The 22773-nt window shown below is 48.4% G+C and overlaps 1 protein-coding gene and 2 pseudogenes across 3 annotated transcripts in view; 1 reads left to right on the plus strand and 2 right to left on the minus strand.

Annotated features, from left to right (window-relative positions):
• Positions 1 to 22773, plus strand: part of LOC139228935 (multiple epidermal growth factor-like domains protein 6) — a 487750-nt gene that overhangs the window by 182840 nt on the left and 282137 nt on the right. The window lies entirely within an intron of this gene.
• LOC139229414 (U2 spliceosomal RNA) lies at positions 8856 to 9025 on the minus strand (annotated as a pseudogene).
• LOC139229495 (U2 spliceosomal RNA) lies at positions 9156 to 9394 on the minus strand (annotated as a pseudogene).

Consider the following 22773-nt stretch of genomic DNA (forward strand, 5'->3'; position numbering starts at 1 on the left):
CACGCCCACCAGACTGACGGAATGAAAATCGCTAAGAAAAAAAGAAAGAAAGACTTGCATTTCTATAGCGCCTCTCATGAACTCAGAATGCCCCAAAGCGCTTTACAGCCAATTAATTACTTTAGAAGTGTAGTCTCTGTTGTAATGTAGGAATCATGGCAGACAATTTGCGCACAGTAAGCTCCCACAAACAGCAATGTGATAATGGCCAAATAATCTATTTTATGATGTTGGTTGAGGGATAAATATTGGTCAGCACACTGGGGATAACTTCCCTGCTCCTCTTCAAAATAGAAAGAAAGAAACAAAGACTTGGATTTATATAGCGCCTTTCACGACCACCGGATGTCTCAAAGAGCTTTTCAGCCAATGAAGTACTTTTGGAGTGTAGTCACTGTTGTAATGTGGGAAATGCAGCAGCCAATTTGTGCACGGCAAGCTTCCACAAAAAGCAATGTGATAATGACCAGATAATCTGTTTTTGTTATGTTGATTGAGGGATAAATATTGGTCAGGACACCGGGAATAACTCCCCTGCTCTTCTTTGAAATAGTGTCAAGGGATCTTTTACGTCCACCTGAGAGGACAGACGGGGCCTCGGTTTAATGTTGCATCTGGCACCTCCAACAGTGCAGCACTTCCTCAGCATTGCACTGGGAGTGTCGGCTTGGATTTTTGTGCTTGAGTCCCTGGAGTGGGACTTGAACCCACAACCTTCTGACTCAGAGGCGAGTTGCTGCCCACTGAGCCACAGCTGACACCTAAATAAGCTAATTGAGCACGGGTGACTCTCACTGGGCTAAACAGTTGAACTACGAGAAGACTTATAATCAGTTTTAAGTAGGCCCCTTGTGTTACTGAGTTTATCCTGCAGGGACCAGGCTGCTTTATTCCCTGCATACTTGGGTTTCTGACCTCTCTGAGCGAGCCAGGCCTGCCTACGTTCGAGGGAGATTTATGGCCATAGTCTCGCACGATGAGTATGGACATGAAACCGGGCAAGTGATTCATTTGCTCGCTGCACTAAAAAACATTCTGGCTGGCCAACAAAGGAATGTTGTGGACTTGACAGTGTGCTGAGAAAATAATGAACTGCCGAGTTGGGGAGGCCGATGGGTTGCTGATTAACTCACCACACGTACAGGCAACAGCCAATCGGGTGATTGGTTTACAACGATGGCGGTAACCAGAGGAACCGCACTCACTTCCTCCATAAATAATGGTTTCGCTGGAGACTTTGTCGTGGAATATGGTGAGGGAGGGAGATTTGTTGTGTTTTGTTTTAAGGGGAAAAAGAGAATTAGGTAGAATTTACGGCACAGAAACAGGCCATACGGCCCAACTGGTCCGTGACGGCGTTAATGCTCCACACGAGCCTCCTCCCACCCCTCTTCATCCAACCCTGTCATCATTTCCTTCTCTTCCTTTTTCCCTCGGTCAGGTCCCGATGATATCATCAGAGCAACGATCTGCATATTTAAACAAGGACCCTGCTGGCTTCCAGCGGGCGACCCTCTCCCGCCTGCTCAGAAGAGCAGGTTAAGAGCGGAGCTTGTGAGAAGACAATGGGATCTGCGTGGGTTAGCCCCACGGGCGGTTCTAAATGGCTGATCAGGGTTAAAATTGCACCTTTATTGTGTGAGGAGCAGGTGAAGGGTGAACTGTTATCAATGCCATAGCAACGCAATGACAAGAGCACACCCGAAGTCAGAATATGACATAAATTGGATGCTTTCTCTGGTTGTTCATGTGCTGGGGTCATCGAGTGACCCTGGGAGGGCAGCTGTGCTAACGGGCTAACTTGTTCAGCTCAGCATCTTTCAAAGAAAACAAAAAAATGTGATAAACAAATCAAGTGGGAGTCGGAGCGTTGGTGAAACACAGGAAGCCCTTGAAAGGAGCTGGTTTGAGCATTTGGAGGTATTTAAAGATCATACCCTTTTGCTTGGCTGGGCCTTATTTGTTATTTATTGTGGAATTCTGTCTTGCAATTTGGAATTAAATCACTGCCATTCTCCAATTCTTACAGTAATAACCCTTATTTATCTGACTGGGGATCGATTCACACCGTTCAATTCATTGATCGTTCTCAAGAAATAAGATCCAACAGCAGTAAGCCTGCATTTCATCACCTTGTGGAAAGACAGAATAGGTGGGTAAAAATGGGCATTCAGTATAAGTGGTGGATTTGGGATATTGGATTTGAGAAGTTATTTAAAAGCAGGGAGAAAGAAAGTGAGAGAGTACAGTTTTAGGAGGGAGTTCCCGAGACGGGGATTGAGACAACTGAAAGTTTTGCCATTGACGGTGACGGGGAAGGGGCGGGGCATTGACAGTCGGCCTGCATTCTGCTCTCAACACCCTTAACAATTTAACCTGAATCAGGGTAAATCGTGTCCTGGACCCCACTGTTCCCTCAACTCACACCACCAATAGTAGATCAACTGCTCATTCACATCCTTACTGTCTGTTGGATCTTGTTGTGTGCAAAATGGTTGCTGTACTTGCCCACATACCAGCAGTCACAGCACTACAGAGCAATTCTTTCAGCTGTGGCACCTTTCTTGGTGACGCTATATCATTGCGAGTCTTTCTAACAAAGCCGGTGCCCAATGAGAATTTTGCTGCGGATACCGGATGTGTACAACAACAACTTGCATTTATATAGAAAGAAAGACTTGCATTTATATAGCGCCTTTCACGACCACCGGCCATCTCAAAGCACTTTACAGCCAATGAAGTACTTTTGGAGTGTCGTCACTGTTGTAATGTGGGAAACGCAGCGTAAGCAAGCTCCCACAAACAGCAATGTGATGATGACCAAATGATCTATTTTTTGTGATGTTGATTAAGGAATAAATATTGGCCAGGACTCCGGGATAACTCCCCTGCTCTTCTTTGAAATAGTGCCATGCGATCTTTTATGTCCACCTGAGAGGGCAGCTGGGGCCCCGGTTTAACGTCTCATTTGAAACATGGCACATCCGATAGAGCAGCCCTCAGCACTGCAATGGAGTGTCAGCCTAGAGTTTTTTGAGCTCAAATCCCTGGAGTGGGATCTTTAATATAGTAAAACGTTCCAAGATGCTTCACAGGAGCATAATCAAACAACATTTGACACCAAGCGACATAAGGAGATATATGGACAGATGACCAAAAGCTTGGTCAAAGAGGTAGGTTTTAAGGAGCGAATTAAAGGACGTGAGAGAGGTAGAGAGGTAGAGAGGCAGAGGGGTTTAGGGAGGATATTCCAGAGCTTGGAGCCTCGGCAGCTGAAGGCACGGCCGTCAATGGTGGAGCGCAGGAAATCAGGACTGCGCAAGATCTCAGAGGGTTGTAGGGCTGGAGGAGATTACGGAGATACGGAGTGCAGTAGTTTGATCACTCGTATGGAACAACCAGCACGCTCTGTTTAACAACCAGTTTCATTCAGGAATGAGTTGAATCAGGGATCACCCTTTATCAAGGACAAGTACATAATGGTTACAGCACAGAAGGAGGCCATTCGGCCCATCGAGCCCATGCCGGCTCTCTGGAGGAGTTAGATATGGCCCGTACGGTTAAGGGGATCAAGGGTATGGAGAGAAAGCAGGAAAGGGGTACTGAAGGAATGATCAGCCATGATCTTATTGAATGGCGGTGCAGGCTCAAAGGGCTGAATGGCCTACTCCTGCACCTATTTTCTATGTTTCTATGTTTCCCACTCTCCCGCCCTTTCCCCGTAGTCCTGCAATTTTTTTTCCTTCAGGTACTTATCCAATTCCCTTTTGAAAGCCATGATTGAGTCTGCCTCCACCACCCTTTCCGGCAGCGCATTCCAGATTCTAACCACTCGCTGTGTAAAAAAGTTTTCTCTCATGTCGCCTTTGGTTCTGCTGCCAAATACCTTAAATCTGTGTCTTCTGGGCCGCGATCCTTCCGCCAATAGGAACAGTTTCTCTCTATCTACTCTGCCTCGTGATTTTGAACACCTCTATCAAATCTCCTCTCAACCTTCTCTGCTCTAAGGAGAACAACCCCAGCTTCTTCAGCCTGCAAGTCTGCAAACTGACATGTGACAGGAATCTGGGTAGCTGGAATTCCACTGATAGATCCGCATTGTTTTCCTGGGCCTCTGTTTGTTTATAGGCCGTGTGTGTGTCCGGTGAAACAAGAAGCGTCTGTTGTGTGACTCTGAGTCTCGGCCACTGCTCGGACCCTGATAGTCTGACACAGTTTTAGAGTCAGACAATGACACACCACAGGTAGCCAAATATAGGATTCTCTGAAACAATGGGGAGACGTTTCGGAATTCTGGCCAGTTCTGTGAACATCCTGCACCTGTTTTCACAGAATGGGGGGAGGGGGTCTGAGTTGTGCCTGTAGTGGGAGATTTCCCCCAGTTTTCTCTTTCGCTGAATGCTGACGGCTTTTAACTCGGGGTGGGAATTGGGCCGGTGGATGCAACAGCTCTCCCCCCTCTGATGCCACCAGCGCAAGGCTTGGTCAATTTTAACTCTTGGGCCTCATTTGCATGCCCCCGGGTCAGGCCCCCCCCCCTCCCCCTCCCCCTCCCCCAATTAGGGGGGACGGGAGTGTCCCACTGGACATCAATGCAATATTCAGAACCAGAGCTCCTGGTCTCCACTTGCCGGGACTTAGGGCTGCCAACTCTGGTTGGACATATTCCTGGAGATTTCATCACATGACCTCCTGCCTCCAACCCCCGCTCCCCCCATTCTCATGTCATTGGTCGTCTGACAACGGTGCCCTGCCTTCCTGCAGCCAATCAGAAAACGAGTAGACTCTTCAGTACCCGATTGGATTCCTTTATCACGGTTGTAATGTGTGCATGCTCACAGGTTTGTAGAGCTGTGAATTGTGAGTGGCTTAGCCAGTCACGTGATGTTCACAAGACTCAATAAAACCCCAGCCAGTTGGGTCTAGGTCATCAACAATGGGGCATGCGGTTGTGAGCCTGGTGGATGAATTGGTCATGTCATCATCATCATCATAGGCAGCCCCTCGGAATCGAGGAAGACTTGCTTCCACTCCCAAAGTGAGTTCTTTGGTGGCTGAACAGTCCAATACGAGAGCCACAGACCCTGTTACAGGTGGGACAGACATTCATCGAGGGAAGGGGTGGGTGGGGCTGATCTGCCGCGCGCTCCTTATGTTGCACTGGCAATGTGTAATGTGATTGTTAAACCTTTGTTAATAAACCAACTCGTTCGTAATAGCAATGTGTTGCTATGAATCCTTAAGCAAAGAACCCTTGAAGAAAATACATTACAACAGTCAGTCCCATATTTTTTCCTTTTTTCCCATACTTTTATAACTAATATAGGTGTTCAAAGAAAATCTTTAAAGAAATCTTTTTTAATGCCCCATATGATTTTCCTCTTGGGTCTTGCTCACAGCAGTGTCTTGGAGATGAATCGTCAATTCCTGGAGGTTTGGAGATGAGGTTTGAACCCTGCAGCTTCTGGCTCAGAGGCGGGGATGCTACCACTGGGCCAAAGGCTCGCTCGCTGCCCTGCGTGAGATCAGCTAACCTCTCACAGTCTGGGCTGAGGCCTGTCTGCGTGACTCAGTAGAGAAATAACCATCTTATCAAACAGCAGATCACTTTAAAACATAAACGACACTGTGTCAACCGGCCAAATATCTGAAAGTGTAAAAATATTGCGGGGTTTACAGAGCTTAACTTGATTGCAGATAGAGCTCAGCCACAAAGCTTTCCCTTTTCACATATTTCCGTGGCTGTTGGGGATTTACTTTGGCTAAGTGAGCCCAGATGTTTTGTTGGAAGGGAAGGAATCGTGACTTTGTTACTGCCAGCGAACAGCTGCTTTTACCCGCAATGAATCGGTAAATTTCTGACATATTTGAAGATATTCTCTTCCTAAATCATGTGGGATCCGTTTATATAAAATACATTCTTGTTGGGATTCAGGATGACGCATTTATTGGGAATGTAAATTTAATCAACGGCCAATACGGCGCGGAATAAGCTCCTTGGGACGGTTCACTGCGTTAATGGCACCATATACATGCAGGTTGTAGTAGGAGCAATAATATTTAAAGGACGTCGTATAATATGAGTCGGTCTCCCGTGGCTTTGTACGGGCGAGTTACGCTGAAGTGCAGTCCTCGGGTGAAGTGGGGTTAGAGGGTGGGAGATAACAGAACCAGGGCACACGGGCGTAAGTTGCTCCCTCCCCAATCACCCCCCCCTTCCTGTGGGCCACCACTAGCGTCACAGCGACCCGATCTTCAAACACGTTTGGTGGGGCGCGCTGCCTCTCACTCCCCGCAGCTCCATCGAAACAAGGCCTGAGGCCCAATATTGCTAGAGCTTCGGGCTGCACCATTTAGGCACAGGGATCGTAGCCGGCGCTTCTCCCCCCCCCCCCCCCCCACGCCCAGAAATGGCGTGACCAAATTTCTCAGCCATACATTGTGCCCTTATTTCTATATTCCCATTATAAATTCCAATGTTCACATTTACAATAGAATCTGCCTCTGTAAACTTAAAGGGTGCTAATTTGTTAAGCCTGTCCCTCAGGCCAACGTGTAGTCTGCAAGTTACAGTAAGTGTGCAGTGAATGCGAAACAGGCCCATCTAATACATAGGAACATAGAAAATAGGTGCAGGAGTAGGCCATTCAGCCCTTTGAGCCTGCACCACCATTCAATATGATCATGGCTGATCATGCAACTTCAGTACCCCATTCCTGCTTTCTCTCCATAACCCTTGATCCCTTTAGCCATAAAGGCCACATCTAACTCCCTTTTGAATATATCTAACGAACTGGCCTCAACAACTTTCTGTGGTAGAGAATTCCACATGCTCACAATTCTCTGAGTGAAAAAGTTTCTCCTCATCTCGGTCCTAAATGGTTTACCCCTTATCCTTAGACTGTGACTCCTGGTTCTAGACTTCCCCAACATCAGGAACATTCTTCCTGCATCTAACCTATCCAATCCCAACAGCAAAAAAGCATTGGGGCCATTTTGACTTTGTGCGATTGGGTAAGACTGGTGACAGCCAATCAGCAGCCCGTTTTACATCTCTTCAACGGAATAGAAATCAGGTGAGGTGTAAAGTGGGCTGCCGATTCACTATTGCCCGCCTTACACTCTCCGCACAAAGTTAAAATGACCCCCGTTTTTGGCAGGAGGTTGGCAATGGCCTTGTATTGAGTGCATGGCCTGACTGGATAGGTGAGTGTTGCTGATATTACCACGTTGAGCGATATTGTCACGTTGATGGGTCTTTGTCAGGATATGGAGGGGTTTGATTTACAGGCTTCTTCTGGGAATGAAATTCTTCATTTAAATAAAATGGGAGAATGTTTATGTGACTTTTTGATTCCAGCTTTCTATCATTCTGTGACTCCACAATTAGCAAGTTGCTAATGGAATTACCGGGATGATAATTTTTTGAAACGTGGCATTGCGATTCCATTATAAAGGGTGCAGCCCAGCATAACTACAGCGTGGGAGGGACATGGGACGGATGTTTAGAGGAGCAACGACTCTGCAATATCAATAAAATGGAGAAAGACTTGTTGAATGGCTCGAGGGGCTGAATGGCCAACTCCTGCTCCAATGATGGCTAGAGAGAGAGATGGAGTCTAGGGGCATCAGAGGGACGAGAAGCTTCTCGTCATATCCCACCCAGGGAGATGACTAGATAGACCTGGCTCACCGTGCACTTTGGGGATGTGGCCCTCATTACTGAGGCACGGGCTGCAGATCGGGGGTTGCCAATGTGCGGCAGAGCTCAGAGGGTTGAAGCTCGTGACTAAGATCAACTATTTAGTTTATTGGACAAAGAACGGCCTTAAGAGCACTTCATATTAAAAGTCGGCAAGTTCCATGAGATCATAGAACAAAGTGGAGCAGACTGAGACTCTTGGAGGCCAAAATTGGTGAAGGCCCCCGCCCGCCCAAGTGCCGCCCAGAGGACCGCCGATGGCCGCCGAGGTGCCTGACGCTACTTTGGGCAGGGTTTTCGTCAAAAAGATCCTTGAAAGGGCGGCAAACAAGGGACTTACGGCGCTAATCTTGGCGGCAGCCGGCGGGAGCTCCCAATCTCGGCGGCAAAGGCACTTGCCGCCCAAGTGCCGCCGAGGATGGAGTCGGGCCCACCGACGGTCGAAGACCTGAAAAGGAAAATCATCAAAAAAAAAAAACACCTTCAGGGGACCCCATCCAGGTAAGTCGCTGTAAAGAAAACATTTTAAAAATGTTTACTAATCTTTTATATCAGCTCTTCATACTCACTGCCTCCAGCCAGCGGTCCTTCCCCGTCAATTGGCATCTCGGCGGGCGGGAGGTCAGTTGCGGCACTTAGCGGGCGGTTCCCGGCGGCTCTCCCCTCCCTCTCGCTCCAGCCCAAATGGAAAGTGGCACTGGGCGCACCTTCAAGAGGAATGTCGGCGGCAAGGCCATCAATTTTGGGCCTTTGGTCTCCACTCAAGGTCCCCTCCCCCCAGCCCAGTTCTTTGGAATTTGAACCTAAGTTCAGTTGCTTTCCTCCAGTACCAGTGGCTGATTGCAAACATGACAAGTCCAGTTAAAGGGTAACTGCGGACAGTGATTGAATGTGAATTTGTGAAATTCTCGGAATGTCAGTCTGAAAAGGATACTGCACCTTGAGAATTAACTTTTTCCAAAGCTCCTTATCCTTTATTTAAGCAACAAACACCACGTGTTTTATCTGGTTTGTCAAAGGGGAGAGCGAGGAAATTGTGAACTCCTCTAATCGAGGGATGTTTTTTTTTAATCCAATTTCGTTCCAGATCAACTCTAACGCCAAAGATCACTTTGCGCCAATGTGTTTGATCTTAGGCCAAAAGGCCGAGAGGCGAAGTTGCACCGTTCCTGGAAATATTGCAATACCAGGTCGGTGCATGGAGTGGACGGGGCAAGCCCCTGATCCAGCTCCCTGTCCAAAAATCAATTCAATATCATGTCCCCATAGGGGATATTAAACTGATAAGAACAGATACTACACTTGATCTTAGCCAAAAGGGATGTTTTTTTTGTTTTTTTTTTTAAATTCGTAGCCAATTGTTCCAATTCTTTGTCAAATCACAAACGCCAGAGGTCACCTTGGGCCCATTCAAGGATCACTCTGCGCCAATGCTCTTAGCCAAAAGGCCTAGAGCCACTGCACCGTTTCTGGAAGTACTGCAATACCAGGTTCGTGCCATGGAGGTGGATGGGTCAGGTCCCCCACACACCTCCGTGGAGGTGGATGGGTCAAGCCACCCCACCCACCTCCTATTTCCAAAAAAGCAAGCATATACCTTCCTGATCCAGGGAGAACCACCTTGGGGTTATGGTGGTTACTCCCCTGTCAGGTCAGTTACGCATGATCTTAGCCAAAAGGCCGAGAAGCGACCCAAAAGGGATGTTAATGTTGGAGAAATTGAATTTTTTTGTTGGCACGTTTAAAGGCCCACTGTTGGCATTGGTGCAGTACTGAGGGAGCCGTCCACTGCACTGTCAGAGGTGCTGACCTTTGGATGAGCCGTTAAACCGAGGCCCCCTCTGCCCTCTCGTGTGGATGCAACAAATCACATTATTTTGAAGAAGAGCACGAAAGTTCTCCCCAGTGCCCCGGCCAATTTCTATCCCACAATCAACACCACTAAAAAAAACAGATTCTCTGGTCATTACCTCATTGCTGTTTGTAGGAGCTTGCTGTGCGCAAAATGGCCACCGCACTTCCCACATTACAACAATGACTACACTTCTGAAGTACGTCATTGGCTGTAAAGTGCTTTGGGATGTTCTGAGGAAGTGCAAGTCTTTCTTTAATTCTCATGAGTAAGTGGTTTATGAGAGTGGGTTGTTTTATATAAGGGTGGTGCATTAGGTTCAATGAAGGTATCTTCCTCACCAACAGTTCAGATCTTCACCATCACCGTTATTGGATCCCAGAGTTGGACCCCTGAAATCAAGCGTGGGTGGAACCCATAATACTGTTGCTGGGCGACCCATACTTGTTCTCTGCAGTCATTGGGTAAAATGCAGACCAATGAGGGCTCAACCTTTTCAGTGGAAGAAAGAGGAGATTGAAAAAAGTTTTAAAAAAGAACAAGATTATCTCTCTCGAGTGAGAAGTAGCTTTTTCCCCCTTTCCAATGATGTTTTAAAATGAAGAAACCCGGGCAGAGGGGCTAAGGCCGAGGGTGCAGGACTCCTCCGAGGTTGAAAAGAGTAGGTGAGGGGAAGGCGAGGTAAATCCAGACGTCATGGTTTGAGGATCACCAGGTTTGGGTTTTTAAGGCCTGTAGATTGTGAGTGGAGAAGGGAGGATTGAGGGAAGTCGGAGTGAGTTGGAGCAGAAGACAGTGTGACGCAATCCCGGAAGACTCTAGCACACTGGATACCGGTCATGGGCTTTGCTCTTTATTGAGTGCAGTGTCTGTATTTATGGTACTTACCAGGGATCATGGGTTAGATTATGAGGAGAGATTACATCAACAAGGCTTGTATACCCTGGAATATGAAAGGTTAAGTGGTGATTTGATTGAGGATTTTTGGATTTTGATAGGGTCGAGAGAGCAAAACTTTTTCCGTCGGTGAGGAGTCTCGGACAAGGATACATAACCTTAAAATCAGAGGCAGGCCATTCAGGAGAGAAGTTCAGCATCACTTCTTCGCGCAAGGGGTGGTGGCAGTGTGGAACTATCTCCGATAGAAAGCAGTAGATGCTAAATCAATTAGTAACTTTAAATCTGAGATCAGTAGATTTTCGCTAGCCATGGGTATAAAAGGATGAGGGGCCAAGACGGGTGGGTGGAGTTAGGATCTCATTGAAAGCAGAACAGGCTCGAGGGGCTGAATGGCCTCCTCCTGCTCCTGTGCTCCCAGCTCAGTCCCTGTGGGTTGCTCAGTGCAGATTCTCACCATGAGACTCCAACACACTGAGATCAATACAGAGAGGGTCAACGGGTTCAGATGACTTACATCCCATGAATAGACCGATGAATGTGTGACAATAACTGAAGACCCAGTTCCTAGTGGGCTTGGACCGACAGCACACAACTGCCTGGAATTTGACACAAGTTGGTAATGTTTAGGGATGGTTGATGACGGAAATGGAAAAATGCCAGACTGCTGCTGTAAGAGATGTTCTTGTGAGGTTGGCAGAAGTAGATGGAGTTTCATTTTACATCCAGCTGTGCTCATGGGCTGTACCGGACCCAAGAGTGGATGAGGCTGAGATCCCTCAGACTCTAACTTGTTTATTGTGACTAACAGATCCCCCCGTGACACTGCTCATGATAAATCACATTATGCTACCTGTTTATAACAGGGGTGTTACAACATGTGACATGCAATGTATTATTCTGCTGCTAAGGCAGTGTTTAATATCGCCTGTGCCTTTAAGGGCGAAAAGTGTTTTTAACGTAAAGACCCCAAAGTCAATTGGAGCTTAATTGTTGGAGAGGGAAGTTTGCAGATTGCCAGGTGATAGCAAACTTCCCTCCGCAAAGGCAATTAAGCTCTAAATGACCTCAGCAGGAACTAACTGGCCTTTTGACATGTTGCAGTGTGACGCTTCGAGTGTGCTGGGCACGCCAAACACTGCTATTTTTCCATCTGCTTACTGACAGCAAACCGAAACTGAAAAGTAGCTCATTATTTCTTTAGCAACTACTTCCAACAGAAACTCTACCAGAGAGACATGGAAAATGGTTTGAATTAAAGAATGAATATGTTGGTGCTGATGGAGCTCGGCCAAGACGAATATACAGTAACACTCGATTTCATTCTAATTGGAACCAGTTCCTCACTACACTGGGTGTTGCCATTGTTTCCCTCAATGAACCTACTATAAATTGATGTTGATTCAGAAGGGACTCGGGGACGCTGATCGCAGGCCAGATTCAGGCTGTGTCAGCTGACCACACTTGTACTTTCAGACTTTAATTGGATCTGTTTCAGAAGGTTCTTCATTTGGACTCGAGTTGGTGTCTGCTCACACTGTATTGAGCACAGACCAACCAGTGTGAACACATACTAACCAGTGTGAGAATACACCAACCAGTGTAAAAATACACTAACCAGTGTGAGAATACATGAGCCAGTGTGAGAACACACTAACCAGTGTGAGAATACACCAGCCAGTGTGAGAATACACCAGCTAGTGTGAGAATACACCAGCTAGTGTGAGAATACACCAGCCAGTGTGAGAATACACTAACCAGTGTGACAATACACCAGCCAGTGTGAGAATACACCAGCTAGTGTGAGAATACACTAACCAGTGTGAGAATACACCAGCCAGTGTGAACACACACCAACACGCTGTCAGTGCACAGTAAGACAGTGTGAGCCCACATTGGGGTTCAGTTCCACAGGAGCCAATAGCCTTTCAGCACAGCCAATGGGCCATTGCCCGTGTGCAAGTACAGCAGCGACTGTCGGCTACAGGTTTGACAATCCTGTCTTACACACACATGAACTCTGCCCTCTAAAAATCTTTGCAAACCCCATCTCTTTGGCCCAGCTTCTGACCACCCCTCCTAAACTCTCCCTTCCTGGCTCACCAACCGTTTTGCTTGTGCCTTTTTGCGAGGCACCATTGGATCTTTCTTTACATTAATGATGCAGTAGTTGTTGCTCTTGTGCATGTTTTGGGCAGAATGAATGAAAGAAAGCTGTCTCAATTCCTGCCTGTCCCAATGATTATTGTCCCTTGCATTTCCTCTTCCTTCAGTCCCTTAATAAAGTTTACATTGTGCCGTGTCATTTATATCTCTCGTCCTGTGCTCAAAGCCTGAGTCCCTTCACACTGTTTCCAGTTACTATAAACAGACCTTTAATCCCACAAGAAAGGAGATTCCAATCTGTGCTTTGACCTTAAACCCAGACCTTCAGATACACAGAGCTAATCGCTAATATTTAATCACTCCTTGCCCAGATCCCTTGCACTCTCGTCACATTGGGATTTTATACCTTGTTAACACCGGCACCCCGGACTAGTGACACAATCACAACATTCGGGGAGGGGGATTGTGGTCGCTGTCACTTGCCAGGATGTTTGAGCTCATTCTCTCTTCTCCCGCTTTCACACTCACCTCGACTCAACTCTTCTGCATTGGAATTTACAGACAGCTGACTCTCCATAACTGCATTCCCCACACTACCCACACCCCTTGTATCCTGCACCTCACACTCCGCACCTACACCCTGCACCCCACACACCCCCCATACCCCACACCCCCCATATCCCACACACCCCATATCCCACACCCCCCATATCTCATCCCCCCATATCCCACACCCCCCATATCCCACACCCCCCCATATCCCACACCCCCCCATATCCCACACCCCCCCATATCCTCACCCCCCCATATCCCACACCCCCTATATCCCACACACCCCCATATCCCACACCCCCCCATATCCCACACCCCCCATATCCCACACCCCCCATACCCCATACTAGGTGACTGGAAGCAATACGGTGGAGGAGGATTTCCTGGAGTGCATAAGGGATGGTTTTCTAGACCAATATGTCGAGGAACAATCTAGGGGGAAGGCCATCTTAGACTGGGTGTTGTGTAATGAGAGAGGATTAATTAGCAATCTCGTTGTGCGAGGCCCCTTGGGGAAGAGTGACCATAATATGGTGGAATTCTGTATTAGGATGGAGAATGAAACAGTTAATTCAGAGACCATGGTCCAGAACTTAAAGAAGGGTAACTTTGAAGGTATGAGGCGTGAATAGGCTAGGATAGATTGGCGAATGATACTTAAGGGGTTGACTGTGGATGGGCAATGGCAGACATTTAGAGACCGCATGGATGAACTACAACAATTGTACATTCCTGTCTGGCGTAAAAATAAAAAAGGGAAGGTGGCTCAACCGTGGCTATCTAGGGTAATTAGGGATAGTATTAAAGCCAAGGAAGTGGCATACAAATTGGCCAGAAATAGCAGCGAACCCGGGGACTGGGAGAAATTTAGAACTCAGCAGAGGACAAAGGGTTTGATTAGGGCAGGGAAAATGGAGTACGAGAAGAAGCTTGCAGGGAACATTAAAATGGATTGCGAAAGTTTCTATAGATATGTAAAGAGAAAAAGATTAGTAAAGACAAATGTAGGTCCCCTGCAGTCAGAATCAGGGGAAGTCATAACGGGGAACAAAGAAATGGCAGACCAATTGAACAAGTACTTTGGTTCGGTATTCACTGAGGAGGACACAAACAACCTTCCGGATATAAAAGGGGCCAGAGGGTCTAGTAAGGAGGAGGAACTGAGGGAAATCTTTATTAGTCGGGAAATTGTGTTGGGGAAATTGATGGGATTGAAGGCCGATAAATCCCCAGGGCCTGATGAACTGCATCCCAGAGTATTAAGGAGGTGGTCTTGGAAATAGCGGATGCATTGACAGTCATTTTCCAACATTCCATTGACTCTGGATCAGTTCCTATGGAGTGGAGGGTAGCCAATGTAACCCCACTTTTTAAAAAAAGGAGGGAGAGAGAAAACAGGGAATTATAGACCGGTCAGCCTGACCTCAGTAGTGGGTAAAATGATGGAATCAATTATTAAGGATGTCATAGCAGCGCATTTGGAAAGAGGTGACATGATAGGTCCAAGTCAGCATGGATTTGTGAAAGGGATCATGCTTAACAAATCTTCTGGAATTTTTTGAGGATGTTTCCAGTAGAGTGGACAAGGGAGAACCAGTTGATGTGGTATATTTGGACTTTCAGAAGGCTTTCGACAAGGTTCCACACAAGAGATTGATGTGCAAAGTTAAAGCACATGGGATTGGGGGTAGTGTGCTGACATGGATTGAGAACTGGTTGTCAGACAGGAAGCAAAGAGTAGGAGTAAATGGGTACTTTTCAGAATGGCAGGCAGTGACTAGTGGGGTACCGCAAGGTTCTGTGCTGGGGCCCCAGCTGTTTACACAGTACATTAATGATTTAGACGAGGGGATTAAATGTAGCATCTCCAAATTTGCGGATGACACTAAGTTGGGTGGCAGTGTGAGCTGCGAGGAGGATGCTATGAGGCTGCAGAGTGACTTGGATAGGTTAGGTGAGTGGGCAAATGCATGGCAGATGAAGTATAATGTGGATAAATGTGAGGTTATCCACTTTGGTGGTAAAAACAGAGAGACAGACTATAATCTGAATGGTGACAGATTAGGAAAAGGGGAGGTGCAACGAGACCTGGGTGTCATGGTACATCAGTCATTGAAGGTTGGCATGCAGGTACAGCAGGCGGTTAAGAAAGCAAATGGCATGTTGGCCTTCATAGCGAGGGGATTTGAGTACAGAGGCAGGGAGGTGTTGCTACAGTTGTACAGGGCCTTGGTGAGGCCACATCTGGAGTATTGTGTACAGTTTTGGACTCCTAACTTCAGGAAGGACATTCTTGCTATTGAGGGAGTGCAGCGAAGGTTCACCAGATTGATTCCCGGGATGGCGGGACTGACCTATCAAGAAAGACTGGATCAACTGGGCTTGTATTCACTGGAGTTCAGAAGAGTGAGAGGGGACCTCATAGAAACGTTTACAATTCTGATGGGTTCAGACAGGTTAGATGCAGGAAGAATGTTCCCAATGTTGGGAAAGTCCAGAACCAGGGGACACAGTCTAAGGATAAGGGGTAAGCCATTTAGGACCGAGATGAGGAGAAACTTCTTCACCCAGAGAGTGGTGAACCTGTGGAATTCTCTACCACAGAAAGTTGTTGAGGCCAATTCACTAAATATATTCAAAAAGGAGTTAGATGAAGTCCTTACAACTAGGGGGATCAAGGGGTATGGCGAGAAAGCAGGAATAGGGTACTGAAGTTGCATGTTCAGCCATGAACTCATTGTATGGCGGTGCAGGCTAGAAGGGCCGAATGTATGTTTCTATACCCCATACCCCCCATCCCCCACCCCCCCATACCTCACCCCCACACCCCCCATACCCCACACCCCCCATACCCCACACCCCCCATACCCACACCCCTCATACCCCACACCCCGCACCCCACACCCCGCACACCACACAACCCGCGCCTCTGCCTATCCCTCGGCCCTCCTTACCTGCGCCCCTCCCCATTGGCTCAGTTCGGATGTGCATCCCAGTGAAGTACAGAGCCAGACAGATGATAGCAGTGTCAGGCTCAGTTCCTAAACCAGATGTTGAGATACTACAGTTGGCCTCAGCACCCTTGGGCTAGGAAGAGAAGGTAGGGAGGAAAGTTATTTGGGTTTCTCACTCTAACTCCCACTGGAAAGCATGCCTTTTAGGTGAGACATTAAACCGAGGCCCCGGCTGCTCTCTCAGGTGGGCTTAAAAGATCCCGTGGCATTGTTTGAAGAGCAGGGGTCCTGGCCAATATTTATCCTTCAATAAACATCACTAAAAAACAAGTGAGTGGTCATTATCTCATTGCTGTTTGTGGGACCTAGCAGTGCCAAATCGGTTTGTGCTAACAACAGTAACTCCAGTTCAAAAGTACACATTCATTCACTCACTCACTCACTCACTCACTCACTCACTCACTCACCAACACACTCACACTCACACTCAATCATTCACCCACTCACTCACCCACACACTCACTCACCCACCCACTCACTCATTCACCCACTCACCCAATCACTCACTCACTCACTCATTCACCCACTCACTCACGCACCCACCCACTCACACTCACTCACCCATCCACTCACACTCACACTCACACTCACACCCACTCACACTCACCCACTCACCCACTCACACCCACACACTCACACTCACACTCACACTCATTCACTCACTCACTCACCCACTCACGCACAGATTCACCCACCCACTCACTCACTCACTCACCCACTCACTCATTCTCCCACACTCACTCACTCACCCACCCACCCACTCACTCAACCATCCACCCACTCACTCACTCACCCACCCACTCACTCACTCACTCACTCACTCATTCACCCCACTCACTCACCCACTCACCCAATCACTCACTCACTCACTCATTCACCCACTCACCCACCCACTTACACACACTCACTCACCCACTCACTCACCCACCCACTCACTCACTCACTCACTCACTCACTCACTCATTCATTCACATTCACTTACTCACTCACATTCACTCACACACTTCACTCACACTCACTCACTTCACTCACACATCCACTCACTCACTCACTCTCACCCACTCACTCACTCACTCACTCACCCCACTCATTCATCCACTCACTCACCCACTCATTCATTCACATTCACTCACTCACTTCACTCACACATCCACTCACTCACTCCCATTCACTCACTCACTCACTCCAATGTTGGGGAAGTCCAGAACCGGCTATACAGTCTAAGGATAAGTGGGAAGCCATTTAGGACTGAGAGGAGGAGAAACTTCTTCCCTACTGCAGAGAGTTGTTGATGCCAGTTCATTGGATATATTCAAGAGGGAGTTAGATATGGCCCTTACGGCTAAAGGGATCAAGGGGTATGGAGGGAAAGCAGGAAAGGGGTACTGAGGGAATGATCAGCCATGATCTTATTGAATAGTGGTGCAGGCTCGAATGGCCGAATGGCCTACTCCTGCACCTATTTTCTATGTTTCTATGTACTTCATTGGCTGTAAAGCGCTTTGGGATGTCCTGAGGTTGTGAAAGGTGCTATAGAAATGCAAGTCTTTTTTTTTTCTTTCATGTAACAGTAAAAGATTGAAACGCCTTCTTTAAGATTTACTGAGCACTGTGACATTGGATGAATCGTGTAGATCGGTGCTTTGCCACGCGGAGAGAGGCATATGGGGTTGAAATTGGTCTTCAGCAATAGCGCAAAATGGGTGCTAGCGCATTGGCCTCCCATCGCACACCTACCTCGTGACCACCACACACCCTCCCCCACCTACTCTGACTTCACCCCATAATGTTTTGGAACAGGTACAGAATGGCTGAAAACTGGCCAACAGCCCCTACTGAGCTAAAGAGAAACCCAGGAATGTTGAATGCTTATCGAAGATAGAAAATAGGAGCAGTAGTAGGCCATTCGGCCCTTCGAGCCTACACCACCATTCAGTATGATCATGGCTGATCCTCTATCTCAACATCATATTCCCGCTTTCTCCCTTGATGCCTTTTGTGTCTAGAAATCTATCTATCTCCTTCTTAAATATATTCAGTGACTTGGCCTCCACAGCCTTCTGTGGTAGAGAATTCCACAGGTTCATCACCCTCTGAGTGAAAACATTTCTCATCATCTCGGTCCTAAATTTCCTACCCCATATCCTGAGACTAATCCCTTGTTCTAGATTTCCCAGCCCGGGGAAACATCCTCCCCACATCCAGTGTGTCCAACCCCGTCAGAATTTTATACATTTCAATGAGATCCCCTCTCATTCTTCTAAACTCTAGTGAATACAGGCCTAGTCGACCCAATCTCTCCTCACACGACAGTCCTGCCATCCCCAGAATCGGTGATGGAGAACAGTGGGGCACATCAGGTCGATGGGTGTTGATAGAAGGAGAGGGGTAAGGGTTACAGGTGAGATCCTTTAGCGAGAGAGTTCACTGGATCTACTGAAACAGCGTCACATCTACAATGCCCAACTTTCTCCTTCGATACACTGACCGGGTGAGAGGATGCAGGGTGGGAGGAGGCTGGCACGGACCTGTTGGCCCGAACAGCCTGCCGCTGTGCTGTGACTACGAGACTCCCTAAGCAAATGCTTTATGCGGAGCTCCGTCCTGGTAAACGAGCCAAAGGTAGGCAAAGGAAACGTTACGAGGACACCCTCAAAGCTTCCCTGGTAAAGTGCGACATCACCACTGACACCTGGGAGACCCTGGCCGCAGACCGCCCGAGGTGGAGAAAGTGCTTCCGGGAGGGCGTTGAGCTCTTCGAGTCTCAACGCAAAGAGCGCGAAGAGGTCAAGCGCAGGCAGCGGAAGGAGCGCGCGGCAAACCAGCCCCACCCACCCCTTCCCTCGACGAATGTCTGTCCCACCTGTGACAGGGTCTGTGGCCCTCGTACTGGACTGTTCAGCCACCAGAGAACTCCCTTTGGGAGTGGAAGCAAGTCTTCCTCGATCCCGAGGGACTGCCGATGATGATTCCGACATTCTACGTCGATACTGATTCACCTGCTGAACATTTCCTGCACTCACTGGGGTCCCACATTCCTTTGGACGCGACGACGTCCAACGAAATGAATTGGTTGCACATGCGCAGTCCCAGTGGGCCTTTTTCTGGTGGTTCCGATTTTAAAAAAAAACTTGTGGGGTGAAACTGTCCTGCGAAGCTGTTTGCAGCGAGAGTTGGTTGCTCCGTGAACAGGCTGTCACAGTCACGGCCGAAGTGCTTGCTTTGTATCGGTTCGGCTTTCCTTTTTAAATGGGATGAAACTTTATAAAGTAACGTGGACACCATGTCGCCTGGAGAAAGTTTGGCGGCTCAGTTTGAAAATAAAATGGAATCCAAGTCAAAGGATCCCGAGCGGGAAGTGAACAGTGAATATTTGCTGGTCAGGGTGGAGATTAATAATAAGAACATGAGAAGATGAGAAATAGGAACAGGAGTAGGCCCTATGGCCCCTCGAGCCTGCTCCGCTATTTAATAAGATCATGGCTGATCTGATCTCGGCCTTAACTCCGCTCCCCTGCCCGCTCCCCGTAACCCTTGACTCCGTTATAGTTCAAGAATCTGATGAGTTTATTGCATTTCTGCCAGAAAAAACTCAGCAAACGTCAATTTTTAATACAGTTTCTTCTCCTTTCCCTTCACGCTCCAAACAAATACATCTCTGCAACCATCATCCCCCCCCCCCCCCCCCCGCGAAATTATTATACTTTAACACTTAAACCAACCTGCGATATTTCACATTATTATTAAACCGACCCAGGGCTCCAAGGATTGATGTGATAAGACTATATTATTATGCATTAATACGTAAACCACCACAGATTTACGTGCAGAACGCTTCTGCACAGTTTCCGGTCATTGGGCGGGAGTCACTCCGTGGATGCTGCATAACTTTAGCCCCGCCCAGACACCAATGCCCCCCAGCTGCTTTCCCGGGGTTGGGGTCCTTTGACTAAATGTAGTGGGTTCCCGGCGCTGATTCGGGCACCCGAGTGTGACAGGGGCTTGGGAACGGGCCCTGCCACCCGGCAGTGTCGCCTGAGGGTTAAACATGTTATTAAGTGAATTTTTCTTTTCAGTCTCTGGTTTGCTCGGTGCACAGGGTAAGGCAGTTCTGCTGCTTTGTAAATCGCCCTGGGGCAGCTTGGCATGCCCGGGATGCCAAGAGCAGAGAGCTGTCCTCGTGTCCAGTGTCGGCAAGGTGGAAATGTCAGAAAAACCTTCGTCTGACTGATTCCCGTTAGCTGTCCAATGTGGGTGGCTGAATCCTGTGCCCGGTGACACTTTCAGAGGGAAATCAGAGAGGCAAGTGATCAGGAAGGCCAAAGGTATCTTGGCCTTTATTGCAAAGGGGATGGAGTATAAAAGCAGGGAAGTCTTGCTACAGCTATATAAGGTATTGATGAGGCCACACCTGGAATACTGCGTGCAGTTTTGGTTTCCATATTTACAAAAGGATATAGTTGTTTTGGAGGCAGTTCAGAGAAGGTTCACTCGGTAGATTCTGGGTATGAAGGGGTTGACTTATGAGGAAAGGTTGAGCAGGTTGGGCCTCTACTCATTGGAATTCAGAAGACTGAGAGGTGATCTTATCGAAACATATAAGATTATGAGGGGGCTTGACAAGGTGGATGCAGAGAGGATGTTTCCACTGATGGGGAGACTAGAACTAGAGGGCATGATCTTAGAATATGGGGCCGCCCATTTAAAACAGAGATGAGGAGAAATTTCTTCTCCCAGGGAGTTGTAGATCTGTGGAATTCGCTGCCTCAGAGAGATGTGGAAGCTGGAACATTGAATAAATTTAAGACAGAAATAGACAGTTTCTTGAGCGATAAGGGGATAAGGGGTTATGGGGAGCGGGCGGGGAAGTGGACCTGAGTCCATGATCAGATCAGCTATGATCTTATTGAATGGCGGAGCAGGCTCAAGGGGCTGTATGACCGACTCCTGTTCCTATTTCTTATGTTCTTAAGCAGAACCGGCAGAATGGTTCCCCAAACAACCTTCGTGCCCACGGTGTGCCCAGAGTTGGACAGAATATTTCTCCTCCACGGTTCCTATTTCAAGCCTGTGCTGACCCCTTGTGGTTGCTGGTTGCAAGTGTAAGAATCGGCAGCTTCTCACGTGGGTTACAATTGCTGCCAAGATGAGCAGGGTTTGGGAAGTTGCAGGATTGGTTCCCCTGTGGTCGGGCCGGTCGGCTCGAGCTCCTGGCTCTGTCACGCTTGCTTTGTGTCGGTGAACATGTTCGTCATTGAAGCTGGGACAGTGGGTTCCAATAAAACCAGAGTCAGTCAGTCTCCGGCCTTCTTCACTCGCCTGGAATAGCCCAATACTCAACTCTCTCGGACCAGCAAATGGGCAGCGCTGGAACTAAGGAACCACAGCGTGATGGCCAGCTCTGGGTCCAGGGAACCCCACCCCTGAGTGATCAAGGGGTATGGGGAAAAAGCAGGAATATGGTGTTGAGATAGATGATCAGCCATGATCATATTGAATGGCGGTGCAGGCTCGAAGGGCCGAATGGCCTACTACTGCTCCTATTTTCTATGTTTCTATGTGCTGATTGCCCCTGGCTCATAGACCCTCGAGTGATGATTGTCCCTGGGTCACGGACCCTCGGGTGATGATTGTCCCTGGGTCATGGACCCTCGGGTGATGATTGTCCCTGGGTCACGGACCCTCGGGTGATGATTGTCCCTGGGTCACGGACCCTCGGGTGATGATTGTCCCTGGGTCATGGACCCTCGAGTGATGATTGTCCCTGCGTCATAGACCCTCGGGTGATGATTGTCCCTGGGTCATAGACCCTCGAGTGATGATTGTCCCTGGGTCACGGACCCTCGGGTGATGATTGTCTCTGGGTCATAGACCCTAGAGTGATGATTGTCCCTGGGTCATAGACCCTAGAGTGATGATTGTCCCTGGGTCATGGACCCTCGGGTGATGATTGTCCCTGGGTCACGGACCCTCGGGTGATGATTGCCCCTGGGTCACGGACCCTCGGGTGATGATTGCCCCTGGGTCACGGACCCTCGAGTGATGATTGTCCCTGGGTCATAGATCCTCGAGTGATGATTGCCCCTGGGTCACGGACCCTCGGGTGATGATTGTCCCGGGTCACGGACCCTCGGGTGATGATTGCCCCTGGGTCACGGACCCTCGGATGAGATACAGGACAATTAAAAAAAAAATTCATTTATGGGATGTGGATGTCGCTGGCAAAGCCAGCATTTATTGCCCATCCCTGATTGCCCTCAACAGGTATACCCCACATGCTATTGCTCTCCTGGCCAGCCATCCACCCTCCATAAACATCAGCTCGTCCAAAACTCGGCAGCCCATGTCCTAACTGGTGCCTAGTCCCGCTCACCCATCACACTTGTGCTCGCTGACCTATACTGGCTCCTGGTCAGGCAACACCTCGAATTTGAAATTCTCATCCTGGTGTTCAAATCTCCCCATGGCCTCGCACCTCCCGGATTTACTAACCCCACCCCCCCCCCCCCCCCCAGCCCCACAACCCTCCGACATCTCCGCGCTCCTCCAACTCTGGCCTCTTGTGCATCCCCAATTTCCACCATTGGCTTCCGTGCCTTCAGCTGCCTGGGCCCCCAGCTCTGGAACTCCCTCCCTAAACACTGCCATCT

This window comes from Pristiophorus japonicus, chromosome 18, assembly GCF_044704955.1.
Source record: "Pristiophorus japonicus isolate sPriJap1 chromosome 18, sPriJap1.hap1, whole genome shotgun sequence".
In the NCBI taxonomy this organism is placed as follows: domain Eukaryota; kingdom Metazoa; phylum Chordata; class Chondrichthyes; family Pristiophoridae; genus Pristiophorus; species Pristiophorus japonicus.